General features: G+C 37.4%; 1 protein-coding gene and 1 pseudogene across 2 annotated transcripts in view; both read left to right on the forward strand.

Annotated features, from left to right (window-relative positions):
• Positions 1–25,832, forward strand: part of KCNQ5 (potassium voltage-gated channel subfamily Q member 5) — a gene marked incomplete at its 5' end in the record, with an annotated part of 518,313 nt that overhangs the window by 89,890 nt on the left and 402,591 nt on the right. The gene's annotated exons all lie outside the window — the stretch shown is intronic.
• On the forward strand, positions 11,429–11,886 carry LOC308343993 (glutathione S-transferase 3, mitochondrial-like; annotated as a pseudogene). The gene has a single exon. The product of its transcript is annotated as a glutathione S-transferase 3, mitochondrial-like (transcript).

Consider the following 25,832-nt stretch of genomic DNA (forward strand, 5'->3'; position numbering starts at 1 on the left):
CATCTGCCTTTGGCTCAAGTCATGATCTCAGAGTTTTGGGGTTGAGCCCCGCATTGGGTTCCCTGCTCAGTGGAAAGCCTGCTTCTCCCTTTCCCTCTGCCTGTCGCTCTGCCTACTTGTGCACTCTCTCTCTGTCAAATAAATAAATAAATAAAAATCTTAAAAAAAAAAAAGATAAAGTACATTAGCTTATTTATAATAACTTACAATAATAATTTTATGAATGTCACCTAATAAATGAAACCTCTGTTCTAAAGAACTCTTAAATGATATTTAAGTATCAAGAAGGTTTATTATTGGGGGTTTGCATAAGCAAATAGATAACAAACTACATACGTCTATTTGTAAGAAATACCTAAAAATTAAAGGAAGTGATATAAAGAATTGGTTGTTGGGAGGGGGGAGTCTAAGTTGAATTTTAAGAGCTAGATCAGATTGAATATGGGTTAATTAGGGTTAATTCTTCCTTTCCTATAGACTGTCTGGGGGACATAGTTCCTATTATATTTTAAATTTTCATACATTTTACTGGCTTGCGGATTGTTTGAGCTGTTACTAAAATAATGTTTCACTTCTAAACATGTGATTTTGAAAGGTTTGCAGCAATGTACTATGTCTGATTTCTTTAGAGAAATAATATAATAATAGTAAGGTGAAGAAATAAAATTATTCTTTTAGGACTGCATCTTTAAGGATAAGATATTGAGATTCAAAAATACATACATTTCAGTAACACAGTTTGATTTGATCTTAACAATTGCTACCATAATATTTTCTAGTTACTCAAAAGATATTGCTATTGTTCAAAATTATTTTAGAGCTCTTCTTTTGGAGTTGCCTTTATAACCAAGTTATGAACCACATAATTTTTTTTCTTTTTTTTAAAAGATTGTTATTAATTTATTTGATAGAGAGAGCACAAGCAGGCAGAGCGGCAGACAGATGATCAACCGACTGAGCCACCCAGGCGCCCCTCACATTAAAACAAACAAACAAACAAACAAAAAAACCCCACTAATATGTTACAGTTGCATCTTGTTCTTAACCTAAATGCCATCGCCCACCTTGATTATTTATATTGTTTATCATAAGGGACTCCAAATATCCTTTTACGGCCTCCCAAAATAAAATTCATTCTTGAAATATATTTAAAAGAATGGGACACAGTTCCAAAGGTAATTAAAAAGTAGTTTTGAAATACTTAAAAGACTGCTCATGAGGATAAATGTGTAACTTCACAGAGTAACTGTTTTATAAAGGAAATAGTTTATTTGGATGGATAAGGTACGGTATGTTTGTGCAGCCATGTTTTTATTCATTTGTTTTCTTATGAATGTACTACCGTAATATATGAAAAACTATTCTTAGCATCAAGGAGGCATTTAAAATGTTTCCCTTTATGTTAAGTTGGGTTTTTTTGTGCGTTTTGGTTTGTTTTTGTTTTGCTTAGTTGAATATTCATTTGGCTTTTCAGCAGCAGGTAAAACCCTACTTTAGAGGCCTCTCTCTGGTCTTTAATTGTTAATCCCAGTAGAAGCTTTACTCTTTGCAAATCAGTTCTGGACACCACATTCTGTAAACTCTGGATCTATAGCCAAAGATTAAATTGATTTTCACATTTTTATGACACAAATAAGACCACATCTGTTTGGTTTGCTGGTTTATGGCTGTCATAATATCCAGTATATAATAGGAGTTCAGTTACTGTCTGCTGAGGGGATGTCAGATATCAGACACATACCTTGTCATTTTTACGCCTTCTAAAAATGTTATTTGAAAGACATGTTCAACTTTGGTGAGACAAGAGAAAAGCGTATCTTAACAAAAGCAATCTTTAGAGAAGGGATTGCAGGGATGCTTATTCATAGAACATGTAAACCTCTTGTTCTATTTTAGCCACTCTTTCCCTAGGGCCATCTCAAAGCAGCAATTTAAATTCATTTCTGCAATTTTACCAACACTGTTTATTAAACACCTACTATAAGCCGAAGAGTGATCTAGGGACTGGGAAAATAGCTATAAACAAAACAGAGGTCCCATGGAGTTTGCATTTTAATGGGGGCGAGTGATGATTCTTAAAGATACTATAATGTATTTGTAAGCATTGTTTCTGATTATTAATAAAATGTGAGTAATGATCCCAGTGTACTGAGGTCTCGCTGGTATAATTTGGTGAGCTCCATAAACTGTATCACAAAAAAGAGTGCTGCTTACTCAGTTTGGGCAAATATAGACAATCTGGATGACTAAACACCTATGTTGTTTCACCAGTGTTGTAATGGTTTGCTTAAGATGAATTGTTGACCATCTTGAACTTCCCAGGAGTTACCAAATAATATCTTCACTGGGAAATCATTCTTGGATGACATATGCTTTTAGAAAATAACACATGTGAAATGTTAGTATAGGAACACTTATTTTTGGTATAATCCTTGAGAAAGACTACAGGCTTTGGGCTTTTTATCTTAGCATTGGCCACATATTGAAAGAGTGATAGACACAGCATCACCTGAGTCCTTAACTTAGAATCCATCTCCATGAGGCTGCCTCTAGATATTTTAATGTGCATTTAAACCACAGAAATAAAAACTGGGTGAATACTTGTATTCATGCACTCATGAATGAGTTTCTCTAAAAACATAAAAAATGTGCCTAGTACTAAGAAGGTATTTGAAAAAAAATTTGAAGACCTTTTGTTTGGTACATATTCATTTAGTTTTTACAGTACAGTAGTACCAACAGTAGGTAGAATCCTGCCTTGGAGTTGCTCCTAGCATGACCTCGCATGACTCTCTTTCTTAAAAATATCACACTGCCAATCACTACCCATAAATCTCGAGAGGGCAAAGACTGTGTTTTATATGTATACCTCTTCCAGTCCCTACAGCCACCCCACAACATACATGATGTGTCATGCTTAGAGTACCTGTACATTATTACTAATTGGCTTTGGTTAGGATCCGTGAAGAGCCGGCTTCCTTGCTTTATATTGCTAAAAATTTCCCTTGAGGAGCATCCCAGAGAAACTGAGGTTGCCCTGGCAGCCAGCATTTGCTTTTTTTCTAAATTCCTTTTGATAGCCATGATCTTATAAAAGAGCTCCTATGAACTGATCTCTAAGAGACTTTGAATACTTATGTTGCGAACGTGGGCCTCATCCTTTGCTGGTCTGCCTACTCTGCTTGCCACTTTTCTATCAGCAGTTGGTGGCATTCAGCAGCAGCTGCCTTATCTTTATCTTGCTTTTCACTTGAAGATGTGGGAGCTAAGCCAGGTCTTGAGATTGTTCCCTTCTGCTCCTTCTTGTGATCTTATTTGAAATCCTTTCACATATTTGAGGGGTATCCAGACAAGGAAGGACCAAAAAAAATGACAGTTTCTCCCACTCCCCAGTATAAGTCCCATTTTAGGCCTGCATTTGTAATTGCTAGTATTTCATCAGTTGTTCTTTTTGTATTGAAATGTAAAAATATTCTAGCTTTGTTTTCTAAAAATAGCTTCTAAGAAGTAGTTGAAACATGGATATAAAATACAGTCAGTTGGAAAAAAAAAGAGATACTAGTGGGATCGGGGGGAAGGGTATTCATTCATTCATTCATTCAAAAACTGTTGAACATCTACTATTTGTTTGGATCTGTGAGGCATGCAAAGATGAACAAAACATAATTGCAGTCCCTTAAAACATGCAATCTAGGTGGAAGAATTGGAATTTTGCCCTGTACCAGCAGGTATCTGAACTCCACTCAGATTTTTAGACCCGTACTATGCTAGGTGTCTGACGGAAAAGTATTATTCTTTCTTCCCTTGGAGAAGTATTTTGAAAGACTAATAGGGTCTCGCTTCCCCAAAGAGGAAGGACATTGAAATGGAAGACAGAGGCAGAGATTTCTCTAGACGTCAGGCATCCTGGCCGTTCCAGTCTACCGGCTGCTTCCAAGAATAACCCTGCTTGGAAACCCCTCCTCTTGTAGGTTCCTCTGCGTATGACCCAAACTTCTTAGGTCATGAAAAACAAAAGAATAAAAAATTTTATGTGACTAAAGACCGGTTTTATACCAGCACCATTTCACTCAATTCTCACCGCAATGAGATGAGGCAGATACTTTGCTGGTGAAAAATCTGGGTACTGAACGCCCAAGCCAAGTGAGGATTCAAAACCAAGTCTGTGCGACTTCAAAGCCAGACACACTTCAAATGTTACAACTTTGTGGCATCCTGCTTAGAGGTCCTTCTCTGAAGATGGTGTCTTTTCTTGCCAGTGATGGCCCTGTGGGCCTTTTCTGGGTAGTTCTCATAGGTTCCTCTCTTGTCTGGGTTATTATCTTGCTTCCTTGAACAATTCCATAGAGACTGGACAGCACAGTGTTACTGTGCCAGCATCATCTCCAGAACCCTCTAGTGCTGCCAGCTGTTCCCTAGGCCTCTCCCACGAGACTTCCTCAGGGACAGACCCCCTCAACTTGGACCCTCCTGGCTTTAGGGCATACAGCCAGAATCTATCACCGTTGTCCCAGACCACTGAAGGATGTGGCAAGAATCTCATAGTCCTCATAATTCCCATCCTTCCTATGCCTGGTATAGAACTAAATCTGGTGGTGACTCAGTCAGTGTTGAGTCAATGGTAGAGACATGATCCAAAGACATCTATTGTCTAGCACCAAAGGCGGTGCTCACAATCATTCTGCCATTCAGCCTCTGGAGTGTACTTTGTCCCATATGAAGAAGCTTTAGAACCTGTGCTTTTGAGTCATTGTGTCAGCTTTTTATAGTTTTACTATCTTCTCTGTTGCCTTTTACTGCTATCCAAGTGAGTGCACAGCTCACTTAACCTTCTGCTAAATTTGCTGCTTTTAATCTGTCATGGAATGGACACTTTCTCACATTTTATCTAAAATGAGAAATGACAAGACGCCTAGGGAAGGACTCCTGTGCATTCACCTAAGTTTCTGGATCTATCAAATTAATTGTTGCCTCTTCTGAGAAATTTTTTGCTTCCTCCTTGACATAGCTATGTCATGTTATTTGTGTTGCTGTATCCTTGGAGTAAGTATTAAAGGATATTTTCTTTTCCCGTTGTTCCTACAGAGTATAGGCAAGGTATGAGCATGTAATTTTCTTCAATTTCTTTCTTATTTAGCCATTTTTCAGCCAAAGAGGTTTCTGCTAATACACAGAAATCCTTTTTCTAGGAAAGCATGATCAAATCAGTGTGGAGTAATAGGTGATGTTTGATGTGATTCATTAATTGCTATAATCATAAAACTCCTGGAAGTGTAAAACAGTGAGAATATTAGAGATTATTTTGTCTGGTCATTTTATTTTAAGATAAGGAAACTGTAGTAGACTGTGAAAATGAAGGGCTATGTTCAAGGTCCCATAGATAGTGGGCCTAGAGCCAGGATAAAACCCCAACCTCTGGTTCTTAGTTCATTGCTTCTCCCTCTCTCTACTCCTTTTCTTCTTCCTAGAATCGGGTGTATCTACTAAATGATTGTAGATTTTATATTTCCCTTTAGGAGTATGGTAGTTACTATCCTATGGGTTAGCATCTTGCAGAGAATAAAGCAGCAAAGTAGGAAGTGAATAAATTTAGAAACCAGATAGACAATGACCAAATACCAGTTTTGTCATTTTGTGGCTGTGATATTGGACAAGCTACTTAATCCCTTTAAATGTTAGTTTTCTCATCTGCAAAATGGAGATTATACTAATAACCATGGAGTGAGAGTTAAGTGAATTGATTACTATATGGTGCTAAGAACAGTGCTGGGCCCATAGTAGGTGTCCAGTAAGAGAAATGTACAACAGTTATCAGATGTCTTCTTCTCCTTTATCTAAAAAAAGTACTCTTTTTCCTTTTATGCTTAAAATAATGACTTTTTGTTATATGGTTATTATTTTAGGTTTTTGATAAGTCCTACAAATGAGTAAGTTTATAAACAGGTTTAAAGTGTGCATTTGATTTTCATGGTTTTTTAATGCGGATCTGAGTCTCTGCTGGGAGTTGCAAAGAAGTGAGTATATTTACAAAGTCATTTAAGTGTCACGGACCAACATTTCTCAAAGCCTGATCTTAGATTACTTGCATAAGAACCACTCAAGGGGTTGGGCTTAAAAAAGGGAAGACTCCCAGGCTCTACAATAGACTGATGAATGCAAATCTCTAATGATGAAATGGCCCAGGAATCTCTATTTTAGGACAAACTCAAGGTATGATTTTCATACATTCTAATTGTTGAGAACCACTACTGTGGATGGATTGTTTTTTTTTTTTTTAGATTATTTATTTGAGAGAGAGTGTGTGTGTGTGTGCGTGTGTGTGCAATGTGCACGTGCGTGCGCATGCGCACACACGAGTAGGGAGAGGAGGAGATTTCCAAGCAAACTCCACCCTAGGCACAGAACCCGTTTGGGGCTTGATCCCACTACCCCAAGATCATAACCTAAGATGAAAGTGAGGGTCCAACACTCAACCAACTGAGCCACCCAGGTGTCCCTAGATGAATTATTCTAAATGCCAGATTACTCAGCTTAAAATATTATTTTCATTATTCTATATCCTTGTTTAAATAATCTTTAGTACTCGCTAATCTCCAGTTTGGCAAGGAGGGTCATCCACTGTCAGGTTGTGTGAACTTGCCTATTTAGTCTTGTGACAGGCTGGAAAATGTCTTCCAAAAGATGTACATGTGCTAATATCCAGAATCTGGAAATAGGGTTCTTTAGTCTGTGGCAAAGGAATTTTGTAGATGTGCTTAAATTAAGGATTGTGTGATGGACATTATCCTGGCTATTGAGGTGAGCCCATGTAATCCTGATGGTCTGTATAAGAAAAGCAGGAGGATCAGATAGTATGTGAACATAGAAGCAGAAGACTGGAGTGATGGCAGGAAGGGGTCCTGAGCCAAGGAAGGCATGTAACTTCTAGTAGCTGAGAGGGGAAAGGAAAAAAAATCCCAACCCCCAGTCTCCAGAAGTAAAGAGTCCTGTTGACACCTTGACTTTAGCCCAGTGAGAGTGATTTTGGAATTCCGATCTCTAGAACCATAAGATACTAGATTTGTGCTGTTTTAATCCAACATACTTAACGGTAATTTGTTGCAGCAGCAATAGAAAACTAGTACCTTGGTTTTTCTCCAACCACCCATCTTTTCTGGTCCTGAGCTCCTCTCTCACTGGTTCTTGTACTCTCCCTGAACCTGGTCTTATGCTTTCTTATCTCTGAGCTGTGCTCAGTTTCTACCTACCAGACACGCTCTTTTGTTGTTGTTCTCCTCTGTCTGTCAGGAGGGAGTGATTTCCCCTTCTCTGATGTTCTAAGGCAACCAGGACCTGTGCAATGTATTGTACATCCAGTGATGAAAATCCCCATCCAGGAATGGGTAAGCACAAAATCTCTCAAATCAGAACTCCTAAATTTAGATCCTGATTCTACCACAACAGCCTTAGAGAAGTTTCTTAAATCCCCCTAGTCTCAGTGTCTTCGTTTCTGTCAGCCTCCTAAGCTCATGAAGTCTAGAGATGCTTCACATGGAAGTGAATTGGCATGGTGGCTCATACAAAGTAAGGACTGGATATATGTTGGTGATTATATGAATTGTCGTTCAGCATATCTCTGATTATTATCTTTTTTTTTTTTTTAAAGATGTTACTTACTTATTTGAGAGAGAGAGAGAGAATGAGCAGAGAGGCAGACTCCCTGCTGCGGAGGGAACCTGATGTGGGGCTTGATCCCAGGACCCTGAGCTCATGACCTGAGCTGAGGACAGATGCTTAACCAACTGAGCCACCCAGGCGCCCCCGATTATTCTCTTGCAGAGCTCTTCAACCATATTGCTTACATTTGTGTTTTTGTTTCCCTGTCTGTTAACTCCATGAACGTAAGCATGACAATAATTATAACAACAAATAATAATAATACTGATGAAGTGATATAATGAAAGGAGCACGATTTTGGAAGACATTGTTTCAGTTTTAGCTTCACAATTTACTGGCTGTCTTAATAGAAAAGAAATTGAGTTTTCTTCATCTGTAGAATGTGAATAATAATAGTCTTTACCTCTTAGAACTGATTTCAGGATTAAGTAGAATGACCAATTTAAATCTTAGCACCCAGAACATGATGAGAGTTGAGGACATGTTAACCATTGTTAATGGCAATCAGGGTTTAATTTTCTTTTTACTTGTCTTTATTCTGTAATTAATCTTGATATTCCTGTTACTTTATATATGACATAAATATGAGAAGCGAGGGGAAGAAAATTTGTTATATGTCTAATATATTATGCTTTGCTATCAGATGTGTTACAGACTATGAGTCCCACAGGCCTTTAGGGCTTACTGTTGGATTAATGCTCAAACTACAAAAATAAGCAGGACACACATGAAACTTGGCTGTTTTCCTCTCTGCCTCCTTCTTTCCCTCTCTCCCTTTCTTCCTTCCTTCCTTCCTCTCTTTCATCTCAGGTGATTGGATGAATAGTTTGGTATTTTAAATACTTTGAATACATTAGATTTTGGAACCATTTTTGCAAAAAAAAAAAAAAAATCTGTGATTCAATACATTGCCATTCATCATTACCTTCCCTTTACAACCCTTCATGCTATTTTAGTGCAGACGAGAGCTCTCCTATCCTAGCTAATTTGAATTCATTTTTCAAATGAGAGTTCATAAGTGACTATGCTAAAATTAAGGTCTATTACATTTTCTGCACTTCCTTTGTCTGCTAATGTTATAATATGATTTTTAAGTAATTGGGTTTCTTTTGACATGATTTCTTATTTAGAAACTCTGGCTTATTTGCAAGTCTTTTATCTATACATGTTTATGTATTTTATATAGATATTTTCTTCCTGGTTGCCATCTAATTATTTTAGAGAGACTTGGAATTACTTGTTTTTATTTAAGCCATATAAAATACCTGTATATCCCTAAAAAAATATGAATCCAAGAATGCTAGGAAAATTGGTAGTAAATGTTTTTGTCATTAAAAGCAAGATGGGAGGGGCGCCTGGGTGGCTCAGTTGGTTAAGCGTCTCCCTTCAGCTCAGGTCAGGATCCCACGGTCCTGGGATTGATCCCCGCATCGGGCTCCCTGCTCAGTGGGGAGCCTGCTTCTCCCTCTCCCTCTGCTGCTCTGCCTGCTTGTACCCTCTCACTCTATCTGTCAAATAAATAAATAAAATCTTTAAAAAAAAGAAAAGCAAGCAAGAAGGGAAAATGAAACTAATTCATACACAGAAAAAAAATAAGTATATTTAAATGTACTAAATAGATGGCTTAGACCTCATACTTTGTCATTTATTATTTTTAACATATTTAGTTATTTATTTGACAGAGATCACAAGTAGAGGCAGACAGAGAGAGAGGAGGAAGCAGGCTCCCTGCTGAGCAGAGAGCCCGATGCGGAGCTCCATCCCAGGACCCTGGGATCATGACCTGAGCCGAAGGCAGAGGCTTTAACCCACTGAGCCACCCAGGCGCCCCTGTCATTTATTATTTTTAAAGCAAAGAAAGATTACCTCCTCTTCTTATTCCTTTGGCCACTTTTATTCAAAAACTTAATTTTGTAATTTAGGGGATCAGATTTAAAAGTCAACTGGGAATTTCCCTCATGACCTGTGGGATAGTCTAGTCTTTGTGTATTATTCCTGCACTTCCTAGACTACACAACATCAGAGTGGTTACAGGCTCTCCCTGGAAACCTTTCTTAGTGACCCAGTGCCTTGGAAAATTGTTCATTTTGCCCTAAGGAGACATTCTGACTCTAGTCTTACAGACACACACACACACACACACACACACACACACGTTAATTTAAAATGAGAAATGGAGACTTCATCTGACAAAACAGAAACTGTTTGCCCTGTTGAGAGATTTACGGCCCCGTGTTCCCCTTGGCCACAGTGCTTGAGTGCCATCACTGAGAAGTGAGAGGCAGTGCTGAACGAAAACCATACTACTTTACAGACTTGGTGAGAGTAATTTTACTCATGAATAAGCAACAGCTCATGCTTGTGCAAAATGTCCATCTGTGCCCTCTCACTGTGGCTCGCTCTCATTAAAAAGAGGCATTGGAAGCCAAGTAGAAAATATAGTGTTTAATTTACCATAGATTTCAGAGCAGAAATACGAGTTTTGTTTTACCTTATAACATGATTATATTTAACAAATTTAAACAACTCAATATAATCCTAATGTGTTAATTCATCCATTATGAAATTAACAACTTATCTTAAAGAATATGTTAAAATTGGTTCCTTAAATACTAAAATAAGGATGAATTTTTACTTAAAAAAATTTCCCTACTTTTCTCCTAGACATAATTTGTTTTTAAAAAAGTCATCTAACAGAGGGGTACCTGAGTGGCACAGGTTTGGTTTCTGCTTAGATCTTGATCTTGGGGTCATGGGATGGAGCCCCACATCCAGCTCCATGCTCAACTCAGTCTGCTTGGGATTCTCTTCCTCTTCCTCCCTCTGTTCCTACCCCTCCCCCCGCATGTTCTCTCTCTCAAATAAATAAATAAATAAATATTTTTAAAAAATCATCCAACGGAGGAACCATGATATCTTCTCAAATGGTCTTTTTAATATAATATCAAATTATATTGTAATCTAGTTGGTGACAAAATAACACTGAGTTATAGTCAACTCAATATATAAGTATATATTCCAAAAATATATAAATTCAATATATTTAATGAAGTTCAGGTAGCAATCATTTTTTTCTATGTTTCCCAAAACTGAATTGATCATACTGATTGCTGGTTTAGGGGGGCAGATTTCACTGATTAATTTAAAAATAGTATATATGGTAGGCTTGACTTTTCTTTAATAAGTGTGGGAGGAAAATTAATTTCTGTAAGAATCATTCTTAATTACCAAAGATAGTACAACCTATTTATCTTTATTCTTAGCAGGAAGCCCATTTATATTAGTATATTTGAATTTTACAGTGAAAATAATTCATAAAATCAGATATAATTTATCAGATATTTTATTATGTAACAAAAATGAATACATCATTGTCATCTCTTGGTACAGTTTCCAAAAATGCCCTATTTCCAAAGTAATTTGTATGCAGAATGCATAGATCAATTGTATATAAAAGGTTTCATTTCACATAATCTAAAAAAATAAAAAATTTGATAAATAACTTTTTTAACTTAATAACACGATCTCTTAAATTTATCAGAGAAAAGGTAATTTACAAACTATGGATAAATCTGGTTTTCCATATTGTCACTTTCTCACAACAAATTACTTATTTTCATAAATTTCATTGTTAAAAATAAACAGGGCATCTTTTAAAATTCTTGTCAAAAGGTGACTGGCCAATGCAGGGGTTGCAAATAAGGGGAGGTGACAGGGTGATTAGAAAACAGTGTGGTGGGCAGCAGCTGAGCAGCAGTGATCCTGAGCCACCATGACTGTCCTCTCTAAGGAACATGGTTTTGTGGTTCTGACCTGTGTTGCCAGCTTCATAATGGTAGCTCATCTAGCCATCAGTGTTTCTAAGGCCCGAAAGCAGTACCAAGTGAAGTATCCTACCATGGACAGCATGGACCTGAAAACAGGCACCTTTTCAACCACGTTCAGCATGCCCACCAGAACACGTTGAAAGTGTAACCACCCTTCTTATTTTTCCTAGCTGTTGGAGGTGTTTACCACCCAGGTATAGTTTCTGGCCTAGCCTTGGCCTGGATTGTTGGACAAGTTCTTTATGCTTATGGCTGTTACATAGGAGAGCCCAGCAAGCGGAGTCGGGAAGCCCTGGGCTCCACAGCCCTCACTGGCCTGATGGGCACAATGGTGTGCTCTGCCTTCCAGCATCTTGGTTGGGTTAAAACTGGCTTGGGCGGTGGGTCCAAATGCTGCCATTGAAGAATTATAATGTGTTTAAAAACTCATTCATTTTGAATGACTTACTTTTATTTTCAGTTACGTTTTTCTTTTCTAAATATAGTGTAAAAGCTTATGGCATTAGCCTCGTACCTAAAAAAAAAAAGAAGCAATAGAGAATAGATTATGAAATACTATTTTATACACACACACACTCTCTCTCTCTTTTTCTCTCTGAGTTTAATTCTGTTTTGTGATTAAAGGGGAAAAAAACCAGGAAGGAATAAAATTAAGAGAATGTTACAGACTATGTTCTCCCGAAATATGTATGTTTAAATCCTAACCCCCAATGTGGTGATATTAGGACGTTGGGTCTTTGGGAGGTAATCAGGTTATATGCGTAGAGCACTCTTGAATGGAATCAGGTGCACTTATGAGAAGAGACATGAGAGTTCCCTCTGGCTCTCTGCTCTCCACCATATCAGGATAAAATGAGAAGATGGCCATCTGTGAACCAGGCCCTCTGGATGTCCCAACACCTTGATCTTGGCCTTTCAGCCTCCAGAACTATGAGAAATAAATATCTGTTATATAAGCTACCCAGTTTATGATAATTTGTTATAGCAGCCCTAGCTAAGATAGAGATAGGATATAAAAAGAGAGGTCATGATCCTCAGAGTCCTGGGACTGAGCTCCCTGCTTAGTGGGGAGTCTGCTTCTTCCTCTCCCTCTGACCCTCCCCACTGCTCATGCTTGCTCTCTCTGTCTCTCTCAAATAAATAAATAAAATCTTTTTTAAAAATAGTAAAGACAGAATGAAGGCCTTAAGTTCTGTGGCATGTTGATTAATGGTAAGCTATTCAGATCACACTCATGGCCTGCAGGAAAAGTAGTTTCTTTTCAAAATACTCATCAGCTGGTTAGCTACTATAACAATTCAGTCCTTACACATGGAAAAGCTTTCTTGAAATGGGGCTGATGTAAACATCAGTGTTTAATTGTGATGGATCATGTTCTGTATGTAGTACAGTGGGGTCTCATTATGACCTGCCATGGGGGCAGAGGAGGGGATGAGCCATCAGTTGTTCTGAAAAGTAACATCTCACATAGAGTCACTTTTAGCTCATGAATTGGAGATTTCTACTTTTCATCTTGACCAAGATTTATAGGGAAATAATAAGTGCAGGAAATGTCAAGCCCATCTCTGAGGTAATATTTCCAGTTTTTGTTCAAGATTTTCATTTCATAGTTTTAAAACATTGTTCTTAGTATTAAATAAAATATTTTCACATGTAAAGTTAATGATAGCATTTATGTACTTAGGGCCCCCTCCCTCTCAGAGAATATTCCTGTCATTTTCTGTGAAGCAGTCAGCTGGTTTCACAATTTTTCTGGATCTCTTTGGACATTCATAGACATGTACTAAGTAGCAATAACTTCCCAACAATTGCCCCTGAAATAAGTTGGAATCAATTTCTAGCAACTATTACTCCCTCGATAATTCTTCAGATTCCTGAATTGGTACTAATTAGCTCTTAGCTGTTACCACAATAATACTGGATAATAGATTACCTAATCCCCGAGCAGTCAGGAAGCCTTTATTTCTTCCTCACACACGGGTTAGGACCAGTTGAAATTTTGATGATCTAGACTGCCATCAGCAAGGTATGGCTTTAAGTTGAATATTTGATCTAAGTTGACTTTACCTTTCTTGGATCTTTCTCAGACCAGAAGCTATCTAAGGCATTGTTTTCTCATGGTAAAAGGCAGAGTAAATGTGCCAAAGCCCAACCAGACAAGAATCTTTTAACCCTCTGCTTATGTACTTCTGCAAACATTGTACTGGTCAAAGCAAATCACATGAGTAAGTCTAACATCCATGAGGGAAAAAAATATTCTTTCATTCTACTGGGAGGTTCTGCATAGTGACTTGGAATATGGGATAGCTGTGGAAAAAAGTGGGGAATTGGGAACAATAATGCAGTCTGCCAAACTTCACCTTCTAGGTCACAATTACTCACATGACTTCCACACACAAAATACCTTAATTCTAATAATCTCTATTCCCCAGATATCCTAGAATTGTTATTAATTTATGGAATCAGTTTCAAAGTCCAGGATTTTCTGATTTATGTCAATTCTAGATGCAGCTTCTCCTGACCTGAAACCTTGTGAATTTAAGAGACAAGTTGTCTAATCCTCCCCCATGACAATCTCCCAATACATAATTGTGAAATAGGGACAGGATAGCCACAGTGAACACTCCATTCAAAAAAAAAAAGGTGACAATGAGAGGCTCATTGCAGTCACTGGTCCATAGTAATTTTGAAATCTCACTGGATGAATGTTGTCAGGTCTCCCTGTCCTGGAGAAAGGGAATATCCTTTCATTAGGTACTGATACTGTTCCCTAAGAATTAGCTAAATAGGGAATGAGGTTGTATCAGCTCTTCTCCTGGTGAGTGTATTCAGAAGCATCAAGATTTTTAAGACGAGGAAAGAAAAAACTTTCCTTTTTAATTTGTTTTTGACTTTTTTTTCTTCTTTAATCTTCTAGGACAGAATTACACAGGTCTCTAGATTTGTAGAGATCTCAATGACATGTATCCATATTCTTTCCTTTACTTTATGAAAAATTATTCAATTTTTGACTAGGTAATATATTTTAATGACCCAAACATCAAAAAGTATACAAAGGTATAGAGTGAACCATTTACCTCTGAGTATATTCCCTTTTTTTTTTTTAACACAGAATTGTAATATACTGTAAATATTATGCAATGTTTCTTTTTTCACTTAATATATCTTACAGATTTTCCCACATCAGAACAGAAAGAGCTCTCTCATGATTTTTTAGAGCTGTGTATCATTTCATTTAATGGGTATACTATAGTTTTTAATTAGTCTCCCATCAAAAGACAGAGGAGTCCAGATGTTTGGCTATTACAGATAATGTTGCAATAAATAATCTTGTATGCCTGTCTCTATGCACATTGGTTAGTATATTTGTAGGGAAAAAACCAAAAGTGGAAATGTTGAGTCAAAGGGTTTATGAGTATGTAATTTTGAAAGAAACTACCAAACTGTCTTTGATGGAATTCTAACAATTTTACTCTCACCAACAATATGGAGAGGGCCTCTTTTTCTATGGCGTTGTCAATAGTATGTTAGCAAACTCTTGGAATTTAGCCAATATCCTAAGTGAAAAATGAGGTTGCATTTCTTTTATTATGAATGAGAACTTATTTCATGTATTTAGGAGCTATTTGTATTTTTTAGAATTTATATTAACTGTTCTTAGACTGTGACCAAGTTTCATTGGGTTGCTAGATTTTGTCTTATTACCTTAAATAGAATTGGGTAAATGAGTATTTTGTAGGAGCTACCTGTATACCAAGGAAATTAGTCCTCTTTAGGTTACTTGAATTGTAAATATTTTTCATATGTATTGACTTTCTTTATAGTTTTTTTAAAACTATTCAGAACTTTATTTTTCTTTAACATGTGGCCTAATTTATCAATTTTTCTTCTTCAGCTTCTAGATTTTGTGTAACAGAAAAGCCTTTCTCTACTTTAAGATTATAAAAAGAATTCTCATATCCTTTCTTCTAGTACTTTTACTATTTTTTATTACATTTAGTCTGGTCCTTTCAAAAATTTTTTGGTGTATGTGTAAGATAGGGATTCAACTTTTTATCCTTATGGCTTTTTCTCAATACCACTTACTGTATCCTCCATCTTTTCTCCATGAATATGAAATGCCACTTTTATCATATACCAAATTCTGGGTTTTTTAAGAGTCTATTTCTGAAGCTCAGAAATTTTTTTCCCCTTAAACTCACATCTCTGTTCATGTAATAGTTCCATATTGGTTTCATTACTGAGGCTTTATGGTGTTTTATGTGGTGGAGTTACTCATTCCTCATTCTTGTTTCCTGAATTTTCCTGGATGTTCTTGTTTATTTATTTTTCTATATAAACCTTAGAATAATTGTATTTCATTCTGGAAAATAAATATTGATTTCTTTTGGGGTGCCATTACAGTTACAAATTAGCTTTGAGAAGATGAATGTCTCAACAGTGAGGTTCCTATCCAAGAACATGGTAAGTGTTTCTGTTTGCTCCAGTTGTCTTTTATGTCTTTTAGAAGCATTTTTACAATCTTCTCCATCTTCATAGATTTCTGATTAAGTGCTTTTCTTTCTGATGCTATGTATGACTCGGCATATGTTATGCTGAGAAGGAAGGACTTGTTAGCTCTTTTAATCCTAGCTCTACATCCAGATTCCTGCAGGACTAGAAGAAATAGATAATGTAGTAAAAAGGCATATGAAAATTTTAAGTGCAAATGAGGGGATAGTTGGGAAAGTGTAGCACATGTGGTGCTAACTAGCTTCTGTTATCCTGTCCAATGAAAGCCACCAGATTTGTCTGGCACACACAGCATGGGAAAAGCACGATGTACCTAGAAGGGCCACAGAAGGTAGAAGAGCTGTCATTTAGAAGTGAATCTAAGAATTTTTATCAATTAGACTTGGCTGTGTGTAATAGCTATCCCAAATAATAGTAACTTTAAACTTAGATAGATGTTTGTTTTTCTCTCCTATACATGAGTTCTGGGTGTTGGCACTCGAGCCCCAGTGTGGTCATTTCATAATCAGTGATCCAGTCTCCTTATTTGTTTTTCACCTACTATCTTTAGTGTGTGGTTTCTATCTTCAAGTTTGCCTCACGGTTCAAGATGGCTGAAGAAGCTCTCACCAAAATGCACATTTCAGGCGTGAAGACAGAGAAAGGAGGAGCAGGGCAAAAAGTACACCACCAAGCTAAGCCAACCCTCTTTTAAAGCCTCATTTTTTTCACTTCCCCCTCCTCATCTATACGAGGGGCTGCTCTCAAGAATATGGGAGTCTTCTACTAAAGAAGAAGGGGAAAATGAATTTCAGGAAAGCGACTTCCAGTCCCTACCCCAACAAGAACATTTTTTTTTTCACTTTCTCCTCAAACTGCAGTGAGAAGGAGAAGGAAAAAAATCCCAAGGGGAAAATAGCAAAGTGAAAAAGTGAGAGCAGTTTGATTATTTTGTACACTTTAGAATCATTTAAAACAACCCAGTGGTCAGCAAACTCTGAAATGGAAATCAGTGCTTTGGTCTTTTAGTTTTTCAGCTCTAAAATGTTTTCGAAAGGAATTGGGTCACATGTTCTCTTTTTCTTCTTTAGACTTGAGGAACCTCGGTAAGGAGTTAACAGATAATCTCCAAAGGGCATAGTCTGTACGGGGCTCACAAAGAGACACAGTCTCTGCCTTTGGATTCAGAGGGCTTCCAGAAAATATATATGGTGTTTTTTTTCTTTTTGGAAGCCACTAGACTAATCAGAGTTAGAAGCAGCTTTCTGAGGGGGTCTGAGGGAAAGTGTGGGTAGGTGTGGGAGGGTGTCTCTTATCCTGTGGGTCTTATAGTAGGGCTGTGAGAGAGATGGGGTTCTGGGAGGGGGGAAGGAGATGGAGAACATGACATGTATTATTTAAAATCTGGGTGAAAAAGTTTGAAACATAGCTTAGAAAGCAAAAATACTCTGTCAATGCAAGAGGACTGAAGACCCTGACCCTTCACGTCCTTCAGATCCAAACAGCCTCTGGCACCCGAAGCCTCACTCACCTGGGGGAGGAGTTCTGGGGCTGCTTTCAATTCTCAGAGGCTTCATTCTGTTATAGAATTCAGATATTTTTGTGTGTAATACAATTTTATTCTTTAAATGACTATTAATATACCAAGATGTTAGGTTCTCAATTTTAGGTTCTCAACTGTAGCCATTTAAGATTTTTTTCAATATATCCAAAACACAATGCAAATAAATTGGTAAGAATTTCAATTCACATATTTCTTGGAATATCTTACTTTTCTTCATTTTTTTTCTTTTTGCTCTTGGATTTATTATGTTACTTTCCATGGTTAACTATAAGAACTTGCATGGTTGCATAGAAAAAAAAAATATTTTTAAAAGGAATTAGGGCAACCAGGATGTCTATCAGTAGGTAGCTGAGGTATCCTTCAGATAAACTGTAGTACATGCTGACACCAGAATATTACTCACTGTTAAAAAGAAATGAGCTATCAAGGCATAAAAAGACATGGAGGAAAGTTAAGTGCATATTACTAGATGAGAGAAACCAATCTGAAAAGGCTACGTACTGTATGATTCCCATTACATGACATTTTGGGAAAGGCAAAACTACAGAGACACTAAAAAGATCAGTGGTTGCTAGGGGTAGCGGGGAATGAAGGACAAATAGGGCAGAGGATTTTTAGGGCAGGGAAACTTCTGTATGTTACTGTCACGATGGATATATGACATTAAACGTTTATCAAAACCTATTGCATGTACAACACTAAGAGTGAACTTTAATATAACTGTGGACTTCTGGGGATAATGATGTGTCAGTGTGGGTTCATCAGTTGGAACAAATGTACCACTCTGAGGGGCGATGTTAATAGTGGGGGAGGCTGTCGTGTGAGCAAAACCTATATGGGAAATCTCTGCTTTCTGCTCAATATTGCTGTAGACCTACAGCTGTTCTAAAAAATAAAATATTTAAAACATTTTAAAAAGAAATTAGGGATTAATATAAGCACTGCAAGAGTGTGTAATTGTGGATAATTCCACAGAGTAAGTCTGCTGAAAAAGCCTGACACTAGGTGCTACCATCTGAAGGACTGAAGCCACCATTTGTGATGTGCTATGTGGGACCAATAAATAAGACACAAGAGAAAAATGTAAACGTTACCACATCCTGTTCTATCAGTGGCTTTGCCGCTGCTCACTTTGGTTTTACTCTGCTCAGTCTCTGCTGCTTCTCAACTTCTTTGATTTCATAACGGAAACTCTGAGTCTTTGTTGCTTTACAAATTTCATGTTTAAACTTACTCTTTCTTAGGAATGATAATATAGACACCACTCTTACAAACATAACATAGAAAATCATAGCCCCCTAAACAATTTGTTTCTCTATCAGAGAAGGCAACAGAGCTACAGATGGTATGTTCAGTGAGCCGAGAACTTTGGGCTGAGAAGCTATTAATTCTCACAGCAGCTCTTCTACTAACAATTTTATGGTCCCCGGAATTGATGTCATTCAGAGTCTGCTTCATATACAATAAATCTTTAAAATGAGAAAAATAAAATTAACTCTTGTATTTTAAGAATATTTACAGCACTAGAAGCCAAAGCTGTTTTATTAGTAATCAGTTGTATTAGTAATCTCTTGCAGTGTAACAAATTACCACAAACGTAGTGGCTCCGAACAACATGAACTTATCATCCTACAGTTTGTGTAGGTCAGGTGGTAGGCATAGCTTATCTGGGTTCTGTGCCCTGGGTCTCACCTGATTGAAATCAAGGTGTGAGCCACCAAAATACTGAAGTACTTACTGGAGAAATAGTTTTTCTAAATTTTTATTACAGTAGTCCCATAACCTTCTCAGTAAGTTTCAGTGTCTTTCCTGGCTATAATAGCATCTGTAGAAAGCAACCCTAGTTTTTTCATCCCAATTATCTTCAGTTAAGAAGTATTTGTTGAGGGGCTCCTGTGTGGCTCTCAGGGTCCTGGGATCAAGGTCCACATCAGCTCCCTGCTCAGCAGGGGAGTCTGCTTCTCTCTCCCTTTCCCCCTCTCATACTCTTTCTCCATTGCTCCCTCCCTCTCTCTCTCAAATAAATAAGTAAATAAATATTTATTGAGTACCTCTTACTTGCCACTTCAAGGCACTAGAAATACTAGATGAATAAGAGGACATTATCTTAAGAAATGAATGATCTAGTAGTGAAGCAGATTGCGGAAGGATGTTAAGGGAGACCAAGCCTGAATCATTTTGAGAAGAGGAAAGAAACTCAGAGTAACTTCCAAGATCAATTGTCTTGATTCTACAACTAGTGAGTAACTGGAAATTCTCTGCAAGTGATAAATTTGTCATGGGTAGCTATTGTAGTCTATGAAGTAGAGTCTATGAATCAGTTTGCAGAGGTCATCTGAGTTGATGAAGACTGTTACAGACTTCACAGTCAAAATGAGATTCTCAATGAAAGACCAAGTAGAAGTAATAGTTTTATGACAGTGTTTGTAGTTGGAAGATACAGCCATGTTTACCCAATCCATAAGGGAGATGAAATTCTAAGAGAGGATCAAAGGGCAGGTGGAAGACTTTTCCAAACACAGTTATACAAACAGAAGGAAAAGAGTCTACGAAGTAGAAGAGTATGCTGAAAGCTTCAACAAGCTACTGGTGCCATCTTACACCTTGAACTCTAGGTAGAACCCCAGAGGTTTAGCTGCTAACTCCTATCAGCTCTTGTGTCCTTGTTCAGTCCTTTCCCCTTTCCTCTAATTGTGATTGATGCTGGAAATGAGTATCTCTGAGAATGGAAACCTAGGGATTGTTCCAGGATTTTTGATGATGAAGGCGGTCATGTTCCAAGGCTCAGAGTATAATGAAACTTGTAGCTGAGGTAGCAAGCACTAAAGAGCTTTCTCTTTGGAAGAACTTAAAAATGTGACGATGATATTGGTTACCTATGAGTTAGGGAAGAGAGTCTCTGATGAAAGTTTGGGTGGAGTCAGTGATGTACTTGTCTTTTCTCTGAGAATGGGAGATAGAGTCCAGATGTTCAGGATAGTTGAGTTGGCAATGAGTTGAACCTTTCCTGGCTTGAACTTGGATGTAAGATTGTCCAGTAATGTGTTCTCAAAGGGAGCTCCATTGTTAAGGTCTCAAAAGTCACGAGATCACATAATATTTCCTTTCCTGTGGCCTTTCTAATTGTAATGGATAACCAGGAGTACTGGTTTAATTGAAAGGATGGTGCTTCTGGACTTTTTACCTCCCTCAGGAGGCAGCCTGCAAGAAAGAGAGTCCCAACTGGTGCATGACACTAAGTCTCTCAGCTGCAGAAGCAAGAGTTCAAATGTCTCTTAGGGCATTGTTTCTCGAACATATATGATCATATGAATCTCGTGGGACTCTTGCTAAAATGCAGGTTCTGTTGTAGTAGGTCAATAAGATGGAGTTGATGAGAATTTGCATTTCTAACAAGTTCCCAAGTGATACTGATGCTTCTGATCCACAGACCTCACTTTAAGTAGCAAAACTTTGGAGCATTAGAATAGGGAAAGCATACCTTAGAAGATGTCATTATGGTCTTCATAAGTTATAAAACCACAAAATGAAAGTAAACTTAGTTTATCCCATGCAGCTGAGGTAGGAATGAAAGAACTTTTTAAGAAGACTTACAGATGTGGGAAAAAACCAAAACCCATACAGGGTTCATCAGGAAAAAATGGGAAATGTGGCAGTTGCTAGAGAAGCAGACAAACCTAACTTCATTAACCTCTAACTCTGAAGGATGTATCTTCTCTTTTAGTTTTAGGGGCAACTTAATACCACCTGGTTAAAGAACTATGCCATACCCTCACACGCCATCCTTTTGCCACCCCACCCTCTCATGCTCTGCCATTCAGCCCATAGCTGCCACTGGCTCTCAACTACTTTTATGCAATAAGGAAGAACTGTGAGTGAATTTTAGACTTGGTTGTCAAATAATCTAGAGTGATCTGGGTGGGGGTGCAGGGTGAGTAATGAAATCTCCCTAGGGGTAGAGTAATGGTGCAAGGCTGATTAGCAGATAGCTTCGGTATCCTTCATTGTAGTAGGATATTTGAATATTTCATGCAGCACAGTTCAAGGATCACCAGAGAATTTGTATTTCTCTTAAAACAGTGCAGTAAAACCTCCCTTGTATAATGGATGCTGTTGTAATGCAATCTTGGAAGTAGTTTTCAAGTTCATAGGGTTGCAAAAGTTCTACTTGATCTGTTCACATATACAAATGTGACTTTCCCTGCTCCTCTTTCTGCTGCTATTTATATCAGCTGTCCTACAGATCAGCTTTCTTTGCAGTATCTGATATAAATAACCACAGTTCTCTAAGTACGATTTGCTCAAGATTTCCAGGTAGTTCATGGACTGATATCTGGTTATTTATATTTATGATTTGGTGGTGATATGCTTTTGTTACTAATATAAATTAATACTTTTCATTTAAATGCAATAACTGTTATACATGAACTCAATGATTTTATTAAAAAACTACTCTTCCCAATGAGCAGGTAAGCTGAGTTTGGACATTGCAGGGACATTTAGGAACAAGTAGCAGTGGTGGTCTTTTGAGGCCGTGCCCTTGAGATGGAATTTTCAAGAGAGACTTCAAATGAAATCCAAATGCAGAAATGAACATAATGTACTCAGTGGAGTGCAGCTGTCTGATTTGCCCCAAGTCTGCGGATATCTTTCAGACCTAAGGAGTGTGGGCGTCTGCTTATTTCCATGCCCCTTACACTGTAGCTAAAAGAAACCTGAAATATTCCTGCTTCTTTGAAAAAAAAAAATCAGTCAACAAAGCTGGAATATAAAACTCTTTTTAGGGTGAAACCAACCAGTAATGTTTTTATTTTGAAATTGTCCGTGTTAAAGGCTACTCTGTCTGACTTCCCATAAAATTCTTCAAAAACATTTGTTCATTTTAACCATTTTAGTTGTATTTTTATCTGAAATGCACTCCTGACTTTTAGGTAATGTTGCAGCAGTCACTAGAAGATTTAAAGACCAGGGGTTCCTGGGTGGCTCAGTTGGTTAAGCATCTGCTCAGTCATGATCCTGGGGTCCTGGGATCAAACCCCGTGTCTGGTTCCTCAGTGGGGAGCCTGATTCTCCTTCTACCTCTGCTCCTCCCACATCACTGGTGCTCTCTCTCTCTATCAAATAAATAAATAAAATCTTAAAAAAATATATTTAAAGACCAAAAAGTATGGAAAGAAGTATAACTATTGGCATAAAAACATTATTAAGTAGGCTGTAGTTTTTTTCTACTAGTAATAAGTCCAAATACTATTCAATCCAATTAATGAAATCTTGAATAATATAAATAGTGCATTTTATTAAGCATTTTTCATTATTTTAGTCATTAAAATGTAATTCAATTATGTTAATAGAATTTTAATGGAATTTAGTCTAACATTACCATGCAGCTTCAGAATTCAAATTTTTAAATAAATTTGTAGTAAATACAAACTCCTTTTATTTTTATTTTTCATTATACAATGTAATGGATGAAAACGGAACATAATGGCAATTTCACAAATTGAATTTACTAACATCTTTAGTAGTAACCATACCATTATTCTGCAATAACCATATGCCTTCTTAAAATCCAGATCCTGTCCTTGCTATTAGGACCATGCTTATAGTCACATTAAATCTATTACATACAACTTATAAAGGAAAGAATGCTGGACTGGATTCAACTCTCTAGTTTGTATTCTTACCAGATCTAGACCACTAAGCCTTAGCTTTCCATTTGGTGAACCAATAATTCTAATCTAAACCTTGCCTATTTTACGGAAAAGTATTTTTTTATTATGTTCTGTTAGCCACTATATAGTACATAATTAGTCCTTGATGCAATGTTCAATGATTTGTTGAGTATAATACCCAGTACTTTTATGGAAAAGTATTAACTGAGATGGAAATAAGCTGAGATTGGAAATAAAGCAGTGTGAATGTTTATTATTGTATCTTGCATGATAGGCTAGGTTTTGCTGCAATAGCAAAAGAAAAACAAAGGCCTAAATCTCAGTGCCTTGAATCATGGAAGCTTATTTCCCTCATGCTTCACATCTACAGGAGTCAGGCTCATTGTAATCCCTGTGAGATTCAGACTAACGCATGCTCCATGCTAATATGTGCTTCCGCAATCACTAGGTGAGGAAAGAGATGCAGATAGGTCATGCACTGGCACTTAAAATTTTCTCCCAGAAATGACACGCCAGTTCTGCTCACATTTCATTGGCCAGAGCATGTCACATGGCCACACCAAACTTCAGAGTCAGATGAGAGAGGAAATGCAAATATCTATATCTACATTTATATCTATATCTGTATCTCGATAATAAAAAGTAAGAAGAAAGGCATAGGGACACCATCCCTGCTGAGGAATTCTACAGCTACACTGGGGAAGATTTGGCGGGGTGGGGGGGGGACATGAGTTAGGAACAGGCTGTTGAAAAATGGGAGATAGGAGGGTTATGGATTTATGGAGAGGAGGTGATGAGGTAAAATACAGAGAAGAAAAATTCGTCCCAGAAATTCTGATTTGGGGGCTGTTCTCAATGAGTATATTTATATTGTTTTTGTGAAAATCTCAGGACCTTTTAATCCAATGACTCAGCTTTTCTGTGTCTGTTTCTCTTGCATTTGTCTTATTGCTTTGCCATTTAAAAGTCCAGCAATTAGAGAAATTTTGGAAACTATGTGCATTTCGATGTGCTCAAATGCTCCTTAAAACTGAAAAGATCTGTTGGGAAATCACTGGGTACTCCATACTACTTTTGTCACCGGTAATCACTTAATTGCTTGAATTGTGCTCTCCAGACTTAGCAGTTCATTGTAGTACCAGATCAATACAAAATTACATGATTAAATCAAGTAAATGTATGTAACTTTCACACTCATTACAATTTCTAGGAGCCACTGCCAATATTTAGCATTGTCATTCAATCATGGTAGTGGTCAAGGCTAATGTACTTGTAACTTCATTTTCCTAAATTTTAGCCTTATATTTGTGAGAATGTTGCAGCCGTGCTGTCTTTAAACTGAGTTTATATTACTTTGGAATTAAAACAACTTTTTGAGACAGAAATTAAATGTCACCCTGATGCCAATCGTTGCGAATTTCCAACTCTTTTTAAAGGAGGTGGTTATATTCATTTTCTAGGGCTGCCATAACAAATTACCGCAAACTGGGTGGTTTAAAACAACAGAAATTTATTCTTTCACAGTTCTGGAGGCCAGAAGTCTGACATCAAAATGTCAGAAGGTCATATTTCCTTTGATATCTGCAAGGAAGAATCCTTCCTTGCCTCTACCTAGCTTGGTTCCCACCAACCTCAGGCATTCCTTGGTTTACAGGTGCATCACTGCAGTCTGCCTCTGCCGCCACATGACTGTTTCCCCCGTCTCCCTTGGTAGCTCTGTTCCTGGCTCCAGTTGTTTCTCTCCTTATAAGGACACCGGTCATTGGATTCAGAGCCCAACTGTAATCCCGTGTAACCTCATCTTAACTATATTACATCTGTTAAGACTACTCCCAAATAAGGTGACATTCACAGATACAAGTAGGTTAGGGTATCAACATATCTTTGGGGTGAAGGGACAAAGTTCAATCCACAACAATGGCATTAATGAAACTTTGCTGTCAATCTGTGGCAAAATTCTGTGGAATACCTCAGCCCCAAAATACATGACATAAACTAATTTCACCAAGATCATTCCCTTTGCTTCTGATTGCCACTTTATTTAAAATTCTGCATTATTGTTTACTTGCCCTAAGACCTGGTTCCTTGATATTGGCTCTTCTCTTTCTCTTGATTTTCTCAGTGGGACTTGTCAAACATCTACCTTGTTTCTAAAAGCATTGGGAGGCAGTTCAGATGAACCAGAGTAGACATGCCAGTGATCAAGGGTGAGTCACTGTTTCCCCCCTCTGTCAGGGATCTGCTGACAGATACTAATGGTAGCTGTCATTGAACTAAATATGAAGCAATGGTAAAAGAAAACAAGGTTTGCGCTGCTTTTAATAAAGACACTTAGAATTGTTTATCTTTGCTCTTCAACAACTACATTGGACACATTTAGCTAAATGCTTTTTAAAAAGCAGAATCTTGGAGCACCATCTTTTCTTTCAAAGTAATATTAATATAACTTTGAGTATAAGAGTAAGGAAAAATGTTAGAAATTTCCATTTTTTGATAATAAATTATGATCCAATGCAGCATCCTTTTATATTACACTGTACCAAACTAATACATACCATATGTTACATAGACCTGTGGTTATTGCGCAAAGTGATAAAATGACTTAGTTCTACCTAGCAGAAC

This window comes from Martes martes (genome assembly GCF_963455335.1).
Source record: "Martes martes genome assembly, chromosome: 6".
NCBI classification, from domain to species: Eukaryota; Metazoa; Chordata; class Mammalia; order Carnivora; family Mustelidae; genus Martes; species Martes martes.